The 11,842-nt window shown below is 43.5% G+C and overlaps 1 protein-coding gene across 1 annotated transcript in view; it reads right to left on the reverse strand.

The window, feature by feature from the left end:
• The window catches only part of TRIB2 (tribbles pseudokinase 2), a 21,281-nt gene extending 20,504 nt beyond the window's left edge, over positions 1-777 (reverse strand). The window contains exon 1 of the mRNA XM_057370476.1: positions 716-777. The gene's annotated coding sequence lies outside the window, so the exon portion shown is untranslated. The remainder of the gene's footprint in view (positions 1-715) is intronic.
• Positions 778-11,842: the final 11,065 nt, after the last annotated feature.

Below are 11,842 nucleotides of genomic sequence, written 5' to 3' on the forward strand. Positions count from 1 at the left end.
GGCGCGGCCGGGGCTGGGCGGCCGCCGCTCCCGCGGGGCGCGCAGCGCGGGCGGCAACAAAAGGTCGGCAACGCGGTGTGCGCAGCGGGACCGTCCTTCCGCTCCCCTACGGCCCGGCAGTGCCGCGCTGCCGCGGCCCGGCTGTAGATGGCGCGGGAGCCTCGCCGCTAGCGCCCGGGGCGCTCCGAGAATGCCCCGCGAAACAGCGAGGGAGCATTTAACTTGGGGCCGACAAAGGAGCGGGACCGCGGCGGGAGGCTCGGCGGAGCCGCACCGGCACCGGGGGAGCGCGGCGGAGCGCGGGGCAGCGTGCGCCGCTCCGCGCTGGAGGAAAGSAACGTGCTGTCGTTGTCGCGACAGAACAAAAAGTGCAACCGGGGAATAGAGAGCGCTCCCACGCTCCCCCTGCACAGCGGATTTGTGAGCGGGCGCTCGYTGCCTTCGCCGCGTTTAATGGAGTTCACGCACAAAGAAAAGAAAAACCGGCGCGGCRAGAAGAGGCCGAGTTCTCACTGCGGGGCTGGGAGGGCGATAAGCGAAAGGCCATAGGGACGATCAATTAGAATCGCTWAAAAAAATAAATGCAGGGAGCAAATTTTGTTTGATGGTTGTTTTTTTTTTTCCTTGGGGACAGGACAAGGGGAGGAGAGGGATAGCCGCGCCGCTCCCGTCCACCGAGGCACCGTCCTCCCCCGGCGTATCAGTAACTACTTACGTGGCGGGGACGCTGGCTGCCTCCGTGCTCGCTGCCGGCCGCCGCACGCCCGCACGGTGCCCAGCGCGCAGCCCGACTGCCCCGCCGCCGCCGCCCGCCCCGGCCCGGCCCGGCCCGGCCCCGCCGCCCACCGCGCCGCGCCCCGCCCCGGCCGCCCCGCCCCGGCCCGCCCCGCCGCCCCCCCGCGCCCGCCGCGCTCGGGGTAAACAAGGTGAGCCGTCCTTCCGCAGCGCTGCGAGCTGCGCCGGGGGCTCGGGGGCGGCCCGCCGGCTCGGGGCCCCGGGGGTGCCCCGGTGTGCCCCGGTGTGCCCCGGTGTGCCCCGGTGTGCGTGCGTGTCCACCAGAGTGAGCGGCGCTGTGCAGCGGTGGGATGCTGACCGCGGCGCCCCCGCTGACAGAGCCTCGGCAGGTCCAGCCTCTAGGGGGATTTCCCTTGCGGCTGGGGGTGAGATGTTATTAATTTTAATATCAAATAAATTTATAATAATGATGGTGATAATMTGAATAATATTAATATTATTAATAACAATAGTGGCTTAAGCACCCCTAAAAGCAGAGTCCGCCCTGCCGCCGGGCGCGGGGGCCGGTGCTGTATCGCATGTGCTGGCCGCTTTTTTTCTCAATGAAGCAATCGCTTTTTCCGGGCAGCGCGGGTTCCCGCATCCTTCGGGGAGCACAGGCGGTTGTACCCCGGTGCTGTCGGGTAGGAGGAGTTCTCCCGACTCCAGACTTATCTTAATCCGTCCCAAAATTAAAACGGAGGGGAGGAGGGAGTGCGGGGGAAGGGAAGACTGGGAAAACGTAAACCACAGAGAAAGCCATGAATGAGGTCGGTCTGTCTCCGCCCAGCACCACTGCGGGTTGTCGGGTTTGTTGTTTTTGTTTTTTTTTTTTTTTTTAATCGGTTCCCTTTTGTTTAAATAACAGGAGTTTGGATATAGATTGAAGTTTAATGAGCGGCTCTCTGAACTCCTAATGAGCCTGACATTTGCTCCCCAGTTTTTGGCTGCGTGTTGATGGTGAATTTCTTTAAAACAATGACCAACAAAACCCTAAAACCCCAAACCAAACACACCTCTTCTCCTTTCCACCCCCCCCCCCCCCCAAAAAAAAAAAAGGAATAAAAGGAAAACATGTAAGCAAGAAGAGAACAGGGTGATGGGGAGAGCACAGATCTGTCATGGAGCTGCAGTCTTTGCAGGACAATGCTAAGGGACTGTCCGTGTCTTGAGTGTCCTTTCCCCACATCAGCACAGGGGAGGATCAGAAATGAGAGAAGGGTTGTTTTGGGGTGAACACCTGCGAGTTTGGGTGATGCCTGTTTTCAAGGGGTAGAAAAGAGTGAGTATGACAATAATGAAATAACCCTGATGGAAGAGCCCATCCCAGAGGTGCCAGCTTTGGGGCAAAGAGAAATAACCTCTCAGCAGGTCTTCAAAGAGGCTAGGCATGCTTCAGTCAGGGTCTAAGCTTGACAGGGGAGGCTTCAGAAATGGCTGTGGTGAGGGGTAGCTCTGTCTTCACAACACTGCACCTGTCCCGTGTCTTGTCCTATGCTAGGAGCTGTGCATGCCCTGTTTCACAGTTAYAAGATAAATACCATGAGAAAAGGGTTGTCATGATCTTAAATTTGGCAGGGAGAAGACAAGCCTCTGGCAAGAGAGGAGATTTGTCCTGCTGAATGTCACTTGGGTAGTGAGGAAGGACACGGACCCAGTCAGTGATCTGCAGCAACATGTARCACGACCTGCAKACCCAGTGYTTGCTATTTACTGTAAAATGAAAAKGTGCTTTTCCTCCCTTTCATCACTTATTCCCATCACCTCTGAATACTTTGTAACTTTTCAATACCATTTTTAGAAATGAGATGAGCAGTGCCGGATACTGAATCATTGCAAATAAGGACAAGCCATAAAGTTATGCAATACATTCTCCAGTATCACATCCTGTGATCCAAATCAAACATTCTTTTCTTAGTAGATAGCTTTTTACACAATTTCTCCCTTCCTCTCCCCCTGCATGCTCCTTCTGACTATGACAAAGACCTAGGCTCTTGCATCAACCTTTGTTCTCTAAATAAATGTTTTCTGTTTAACTTTCTTAGTTACCCAGCATCAGCTGGAGCCACAGTCCCTAGCAACTCTGGAAAGGCTACCCAGAGCCTCCAAGCACAACAGGAGAAAGGAGTGAAAGGAGAAAGGGATGAGAAGTCTAATTCATCCTAAGCCTCTGGTTGGAAACTCCTGATTTGTAAGAGAATCAGGATCCAAATCAGAAGAAGGGATTCAATATTCAAGTTTGGGATTTTATAAATATAAATATATATATATATACATACACACACATATATACACACATATATATGTGTGTGTATGTATATATATATATATGTACATATATATATATACACACACATATGAAAATGAGAATACTTTGAATTTGAAAATATGAAAATACTATAAATTTTGGATTTAATTCTACACTAAAAGGCATAGAAAGGTACATGTAGTATGGAAGGATACCTTTACCTACCCAGAGGATGAATTTTACACTTCCAGAATTTTTTAATTATKTCACTCCCTTTGTTATGGAATCTCTCCCCAAACCTAACACTTTGTAGACTTTGCTTTTGCTCTCAGATATATCAATGACGATACTGCCATTTCAGTTCAGTGTTAGATGAATAAATTCTGAATGAGAAAACCCCTTTATATGACTCATAGAGACATTAGGTGTACGCAGTTTTAGTCTCTAAGTCTGTGGTTTTAGTCTCTAAGTCTGTGTCAGTCAGCTGAAGTTGTAGGGGAAGATCAGCACATAATATGTGAGATGTGAAAAGCAATGAGGTCATAAAAACCAGATCCAAATCTGAAAACCAAGTCAGCAGTGAAGTTTTGCCTAACTGCAGCCAGTCTCCCAAAGCTGTTGTGCTTAACCAAATGAGAGAGGTGTGCCTTGGAACATGTCAGCCACAATTTCAGGGCTAAAGGGAATCTTTTGGCTGSTCCAGGCTTAAATGTCAAGTTGACAGTACTTGGAAACTCCTGTTTGAAATAAACTGTTTTGGTAGAGGCAAATACTGCTTCATTTTTTTTGGTCACTCAATTGAATGTGAGAAATTTTCTGAGTATGTATTATAAAACAGTTACTGAATCAATGGTACCTACCAAAGAAGTAGCCAGCATATTGACAAATGACAAAACTATCATATCTCCCTATGATCTTTCTGAAAACACATCAGAATGAAGTTAACTGGGAAGGATCCCTTTCAGGACTGTCTACTGACCAACTTTTGCTCTTTGGACTTCATTGTGCTGATCTACCTGCTCTGGAAAATGTCACCCAAGAGATATAATCCAATTAGAAGTTTCTGTATCTTTTAAACAGCTCCTACAATTATCTACTTCTTTGATGATATTGTCCTGTACYAAAGTGTTGAGTTCCTTCTCTGGAATTGCTCTTTCTGCAGGAAATGCGGCTGCAGGGGATGGGGCCAGTGGGGGAGGCAGGGGTGTCTGTGTGTGTGTGTGATGTTTTCCCTGGGGCCTTTTTCCTATTAAATATCCCAGAAGAGTCTATGGAGAAGGCCTCACATTTTCATGCTATGGAAATCATGCACCAAATTCTTCCCTATTCTGTGTTCAAGGTTTATCTGCAGGTAAACATCAAAAATGTGTGTAGAAATTGGAGTTTCCTGTTTCAGGGAGTAGGAAAAAATTATTAAGTGAAAAGTGTGTCATAAACCTGACCTTGTGCAAAGAAAAGTATCTTTTTCTGTAACTCTGATTTTCAATCTGTTTTATCTTTTAACATCTGCTTTTGCAAATATGGACTCTGTGTGGACAGCAGCCAACCCTTCCCTCCAAGCCAATAGCAGTCATTCTTCTATTGATGTCAATGAGTTTAGATCAGAGCACAAGTCTTGTGAGTGATCAAAGACAGTTCTACATTTAAAAGACTTCCTTTTCCAGGTCAGTCTGCTCCTTGTCCCTTTACAGAAAATATATTATCAGTGTACAAACACAAGCTAGAATAAAAGGATAATAATTTTTGAAGTGGTAAAAGAAAGACCTTAATTTTATTTTTTTGCTGATTTACAGAGTGCAGAGCTGAGCCTACTGGGAACATTAAACAGCTATTAAGTGATGAGAACTGTCATATTGAGAAGACAGTTTTATTTCAGCAAAATTAATCCAAGTAGTTAGCTCAAAATATGCTTGCAAGTACCTCCCAACCAGTTGGCAAGGCTGGATCCCCATGCCAACTTGAATATGTTTTTCTATTTTTTGTAATTGTTTTTGCTTATCATTTGCACTATAACTCTAGTTTGTTAGCAAGGAAAGCTAAGGAAAGTGATAAATCATGGGACAGTAAAAAGACAAGTATTTTCTCTATACATCAAAAAAGAGCAATTCAAAGACATGAAGACAAGCATCTCTTCTTTAAAAAATCTCATATTTTTGACTTTTGGTATGTGTATCCAATTATTTTTTTAAATGAGCTGCTGTCAAAAGGTAACTTGACAAGAAAGGARCTGCACGTGTGGGGCTTACGTGTGTGTGTGAAATAAGGATACAATAAAGTATGTAAGGATAAATACCTATGTGCCATATCTGCAATCAGAATCAAGCCTTAGGCTTCATTCTTCACTCAGACAGCAAAAAGAAAAGGTGTTACTAAATAACTCAGTGCAAGATTTACAACTGACTACAGTGCAATAAAAAATAAAAAACACCCTAAAATATAATTTATGTGCAGAAGCCAGTTAAATGAGGTAGAGAGAAGCAAGTCCAACATTTCTGCAAACTGCTTTCTTGTTATATTGTACAATAATTGCAAAGAAAGAAAGCTATTAACCAAAGTGCTTTGAGGTTTGCCATTCTATGCTTATTAATCTGGGACCCAAGAAGTGTCTTAGTTGTCTTCAGAACAAATCTCTGTGTGTGGAATAATGTTCTGCCGAAGAAGCAAAGCAGACCTCCACTCAAGAATCAGTGATCTTTGTCTCTGGTTCTGGATCTCAGTTATGTATTAGATATTTCCAAGCAATATTACATATCCAGGTCTTAGCTGTGGCTACAACCACAGTATGTTCCCAGCCTAATCATTCCTGGAATTTACAAATCTCCATCTGTATGTTGAAAGAGTTGCTGATGGGTTTCAGCATTAATAAAACCAAACTGACCTTCCGAATCACAACACTGCCCTCCAGATCTGGCTGTCAAGGCTCCCCCAGTTAGACCTTACATTTCTCTGTTACCACTAACTCTCATTATTCACAAATGGCACCATTCCCAGAAATTAAAAAGTGGATGTGTTTTGTGTATCCATATCAGTGTTATCCCTTGCTAATTGAAATCAATCTTACATGGTGGAATTCTCTTCTGAACATCTCCCTCTTTTAGCTTTATGAAACAACCTGAGGAAAARCACTCCCTCACTGGTCAGATATAAGTGCCATTTCTTTCATATTTTCCACATTTTAAGTTATACTGGTATTGCTAAGAGAAGAWGAAAGTGGGGAGTGGGGAAGGACAGAGGAGGARCATATTTCTTTTGTAATGGGCCAGGTAAGCAGAGCACAGCCATGGGTGTAAGATCAGGAAGAGATGTGCTATGTTTGCATATTCCAGGGAAAATCTTATATGCAGGAGGAGGTATGAAATGCTGTGACTAGTTATTCCTAACCTTTTGAGATTGAACACACTCCAACCAGCTGCCATCAAGGTCTCTTTTCTTTTAGGGATGTATAATACTAATTTTTCACTTGAGGAATAAGTTTTCTTTGGAAGTTGTTTTCCTGACGAGTGCATGACCTGAACCGAATCCCTCTCAGGCAGGTTTTGCTTCCTCAGTTGCACCCATCAGCATGATGCTGGTGGAGGCGAATGTGAGATGGAAATATGACAACTGGATGTGCTTCTGAGAGCTGTTCCCCACATTGTAATCCTTTGTGTTGCCAGCTTTTTGGGTAGTACTTAAAAATAAGCAAGCTCCCAAAGCAGAGCTAGAAAGAAACACCACCCCCATCATTCACAAAGCACCTCTTGATGTGCACAAGAAACTCCCATTAGCTAAATTTGGRTCCCATTCTTCACTCAGAAACTATTTTATTTACTTTAAAATGTAWGTTACAGCTGCATTCACAGATGTAAAGGGTGTAAACCACCTTAAGACCATTTCTGACACTTCAGCATGGGTCATTGGCTTCTCTGGAATTGATTCCCATTGAACAAGAGCAGGACTTGAGAAGGACTASATAGAAAAGACATCCAGAGTTTATRACAGGGAGTGGTAAATGTTTGCATAAAAATTGCCTATYCTTAATGTAACTGAAATGATGTGCCTTCAACTTTTCATTGGACTTCCTTGTATATTTTTATACCAGAGCAAAAACTCCCCTATTAGGCAGTGTCCGTTCCACATGAAARCACTTACAAACCATAATCAAGTTATTCCTTAGGTTTTGCTTTGATATACTAAATCTAAATAGACTTACCCTGTGGAGTCATTCCATTTTACTGCCAATTTTTTTTTATTCATATTCTTGTGGCTCTTCTCCGAACTATCTTCAATTTGCTAACATCCCTCCTGAGCTGCTGATACCAGGACTGACATTATTCCAATACCTTTATTGATGCCAAATGCAGAAGTAACAGAAGCCCTTTACTGCCCTTTGATGGATAGCAGCTGTGCACACAGAAAAAGATTGCCCTGGCCTTTTTGGCCTCATGATTCCAGAGGGCTCTGGAGCTCAGGTGGGGGTCTATCAGGACCTACAGTTCATTCTTCAATCTCAGCTTCCCAAAGAGGAGCTCTTATGTGAAGTAAGGCCTGAGATTCTTGTTCTTAAATAGATCCTTTATGTTGGGTGACATGGAAGCACCTGGTATCGCTTTTGCATCTGTTCCTCAGACAATGCCAAAAAGGCATTGCCCATTTCTGCCCACTTACAAATTTTGGTTCCTTGGAAAGTGTTATTAGCAAAGACACTGCTTCCTTCTGCATTGCTGGAATCATTGTTAATTAACCCAGGGCTGATAAGCAGTCCCTGCAGAACTCTCTGAGCCCCACTTTGGGTTAGGCTGTTTGATCCCATGCTAGCCAACCTTAAAACAAGGTGGTTGTGTGGGAGMGTTCATCACGTTAGTGCTTATTTGTGTCAGAATCAATCCTAGCACTGTATGGCAAATGCATACAGAGTCAAAGCACAAAATATTACCACAACTCCTTTTATCCACCAAATTTTTAGTCTTATAAAAATAGCACATTAATATGATAAGATCTTTCTTCCATTAATCTGTGTTGATTGCCATTAATTAAATTGCACTGTTTTAATACTTTATTAATTGACTTTCCTATCAGCAGCTCCATCACTCTGCCTGGAATAGACGTCAAACTGACAGGCCTATAATTACCTGGTTGCCCTATTTTGTCTACAGAAGTATTGGCAAAATATTAACTTTCTTCCAGTCCTTCCTCAGATGAATGCTGGGTTTAGCCAGTATGTGCCTCTTTCTCAATTGTGGCCATTTGGAGATCTAATGAATTTTTTTCTGAGTTGCTGTAAATTATTATTCACATTTTTGTTAGCTTAAATTTTCTCCTCCAGGCTGGCTGATATATCTCTTAATTTTTATTTTTTTTTTTAGCTTTGTAGAGCGTGATCTTTCAGGGGAATGAGTATAAATTTTACTGGTTAGGACTTAATCCTCCTTGTGCGTAAAATGTAAAATGCATTTTAAAAGCACAGAAAACAAAGTCATTGCAAGTAACTCATTATGACTTCCACCTAAACAAACTCTAAATTTTGTGATTAATACTTCCCTGTCAGGATGAGGTCTAATGTAGAAGTTTCCCATGCCAGATACAGCTCTCTTTGAGTCAGGAAGTTGTTTTGTGTATTTTTTCTTGAAAATCCAAGAATGCCTTAGTACTTGCATCATGAGACATCCTTTTRCTCTCCCTTCAGATTTATCTTGCCAAGACTGAAAGTGCCATATATAGTGAAAGGCTTTTAAAAGGCTAATCGTGAAGGTCACCGTACACCCAGAGGTAGGGCTGGTTAGATGAGCCAATTCTGTGTTGTTTGGAAMAAAGCCTTGCTTCCTGCTATCAGTGTAACCATGCTGCTGGCACTGAAGACTGAAGTCYGTGAGAGCACTAAAATCAGAGTTTTCCTTGAGTGCTGGCCTGGGTATCATCAGAACATTAGCCAGAGAGAGTTACTGTCATGATTCTGGTGGTTCTGTGCTGCTGCTGCCCAGGTGTGTCACAGTCTTCAAGCGATAAGCATCGGATCTGCCCTTATCTGGAGAAGGAAAAAAAAGAGAAAAGGTCTTTTCATTGTCCTTCTGCATCTGTGCTCTGGATGAATGTAGCAGAGGTCTCTTTCAGGTCCCATGGAGCATGAAGAGTTGCAGCTCTGCAGGCACCAGCCTGTGCCTCTTTGTTTGCAAAGTGCTTCCTGTTTGGATTTCCATGAGCATTTTTTTACCCTCCATTTACTTAAGTGATGACATTGACCAGACAAAAAGATATATGATCTCACTTGAAATGAGCTTTTCTTCTCTTCAAGCACAGGAGTTTTGTAGGAGCACTAAAACCATGAAATGACCTTACAAAATCAGACCAYCAGGTCCATCTCACGCAGTGCCTTCTCTCACACACGGGGCAACAGTGAATGTCCATGGCAGAGGACAAGAGCAGTGAAAGCACGTAGGGGCACACCCTCAGAGTGCTCTCTCCAGCTCCTCTCCCAGGGACTTGCAGTTCATTTGCTTGCTGAACCAGCAGCAGTGCCTTTCTATTTGATAGCCATCCATGCATTTCTCTACAGCAAATCCTTCTGATTTGCTTTTGAGCTCTCATGTGCTTTTAGCAACTGCCGCATCCTGTGGCCAGGCATTCCATAACTTAATTGTATATATGAAGAAGTAACTCTTTATTTGAACTTGTGCCATTCAAACCTCCTAATTTCATTTGATACCCCCTTGTTACWGTGTTAGAAGAAACAGCAAACAGTAATTCTGTAATTACTTTCTCCCTGTCGTTCATGACTTTATAAGCTCTGTATTATATCGCACCACTTTTCCCAGCTGAAAAATCTCAGTGTATTTAATAATTCCTTTTATAAAAAAAAATCTCATTTCACTGTTCCTTTTCTGCTTCTGCTATACCCTTTGGGATGGGAAACCAGAATCCTACTCAATATTCAGGATGCAGCAGCTGTATAGTGACACACTGTTTGTTCTGTATTTCTTTCTAATAGTTGTTGATACTGACTTGCATTTCTGATCACTACTAATTGCTATGCTGGATGTGCCTATGGYTGTATTAACAACTCCAAAGTTTCTATATGTCTCCATGAYCAGAGCCCATTGTTGGGTCATTTAGTCCAGGTTATTTTCCCTCTTGTGGACTGCTTTGCATTTATCGATGTTGGATTTCCTCTGCCATTTTGTTACCCAGTCCTATGCAGCTCCTCAGAGTCAGTTTTCCTTTTGATTGCCCCACATGAGCAGACATTGCTGACACATTACTTACTCCCATTTCCTGATCATTTTGAGTATTGCCTACAGGACAGTATACGTGTTTAGCATTCATAGCAAATGGCACCACAGAGAAATGCCAGGGCCCACCTCCAAGGGGATGCAGTCTATGAAAAAAAAGGCTGGACTAAAAGGAGTGAGCTCAGCCTTCCTGCAAGATTTTTGGAGGTTCAGAGGTAGCTTTTTCTCCTTTTCTTGAAAATGAACTATGTGACTGAAGCACCTAAGCGGAAATCAGAGTCACCTTGGGCTCCCTCAGTAGCCAGCACTGCCTCTCCTTAAGGATAAGTTAAATACTAGGTGAGCTAAAAGGAAGTTTTCTGTCTCTTTCCATCAACAATGGGTGGAAATTCTCTGTTGTTAAGCACCYGATTTAGGTATCTCCAGTGAGATGGGATTATTCCAGACTTCAGTTTGTAGGCTTTTCCTGGTGAATTGTAGACTGCCCAGTTTTGCAAGCAGAGGGAAAGCAGAGTTATATAGTATCACCTAGGCTGGAACACTGGCTATTTGAAGCATGTTATAGCTGATCTATAATTCACATGCTTATTTTGACAGGCTGGCTCTTGTTAGTTTTCAATGGGTGTGGGAGGAAATAGCAGTGCATAAAACTTGCACATTACTAATACCATTGCCATATAAAACAAATATTTGAATAGGAAGTTTCAGAAATGATTCAGTGCTCTAACTACAGAATATCCTACAGGAATTTTTTATAGTAACAGAATTAATGAAAAGCAAATCCTATTTCTCCACCATGGGCATAGGGTGGTCCCARTGCAGCAGAGCCAATGTGATACTCCATCTCAGATAGAAAAAGCAGCCTCTACAGATTGCTGGCCCCCTGGGTAACTGAAGCATGCTTTGAAAGGACTCCTTGAGCTGGGAGGTTGCTTTATGCTTTTCAAGTGTCTGCACCAGATCTCATGTGGGTGCAGCAGACAGGGGCTAAAAGACCTGAGCTGCAGCACAAAAGCAATTGAAAGAAACTCTGTTGTTGCTGCTCCACCARCTGCAAAGGAAAACTCTCTTCCCACCCCTGCAGACTATTCTAACCACATCCTTTGAAGGTACTGAAGTTATTTCACTCACTTAGCCCACAGTTTTCTCAACATTAAGTCATAACTTGAAAGCCGTGGGGTGAGGAGATAATTGTTACGTCAGTAACAACATTTCATTCAGACAATGTCATAAGCAAAGGATTTCTAGGTGCTGAAAATGTCATATGACCACCAAACAAAGAAGYCAAAATGTAACTTTAAAAATAACCAACTTTGCACCACGGATTTGTAGTTCACTGGGAGCAATTTGCACGCAGCTCAGTCTCAGATCTCTTTCTTATCTGCAGTATGGCTGTTCCTCTACTTAGGAACAGCCTGCAAAGTTTGACACAGATGCTGTGTCTTCTCGTGTTTTGTGCTGACTTTATCACAAAATAACTTCGAGCTTTCACACTTTGTGTCTCAGATCTCTACTGGAAAATAGCGGAGAAGAACTTCATTAACTCCTGGAGAACTGTAATTGTTTCAGATGCAACAGTAAAAAGGGGACTTTTGAATTTGCTGACACAAATTTG

This window comes from Malurus melanocephalus, unplaced genomic scaffold (assembly GCF_030028575.1).
Source record: "Malurus melanocephalus ecotype Western Australia unplaced genomic scaffold, MMel_1.1 scaffold_127, whole genome shotgun sequence".
Classification (NCBI taxonomy): domain Eukaryota; kingdom Metazoa; phylum Chordata; class Aves; order Passeriformes; family Maluridae; genus Malurus; species Malurus melanocephalus.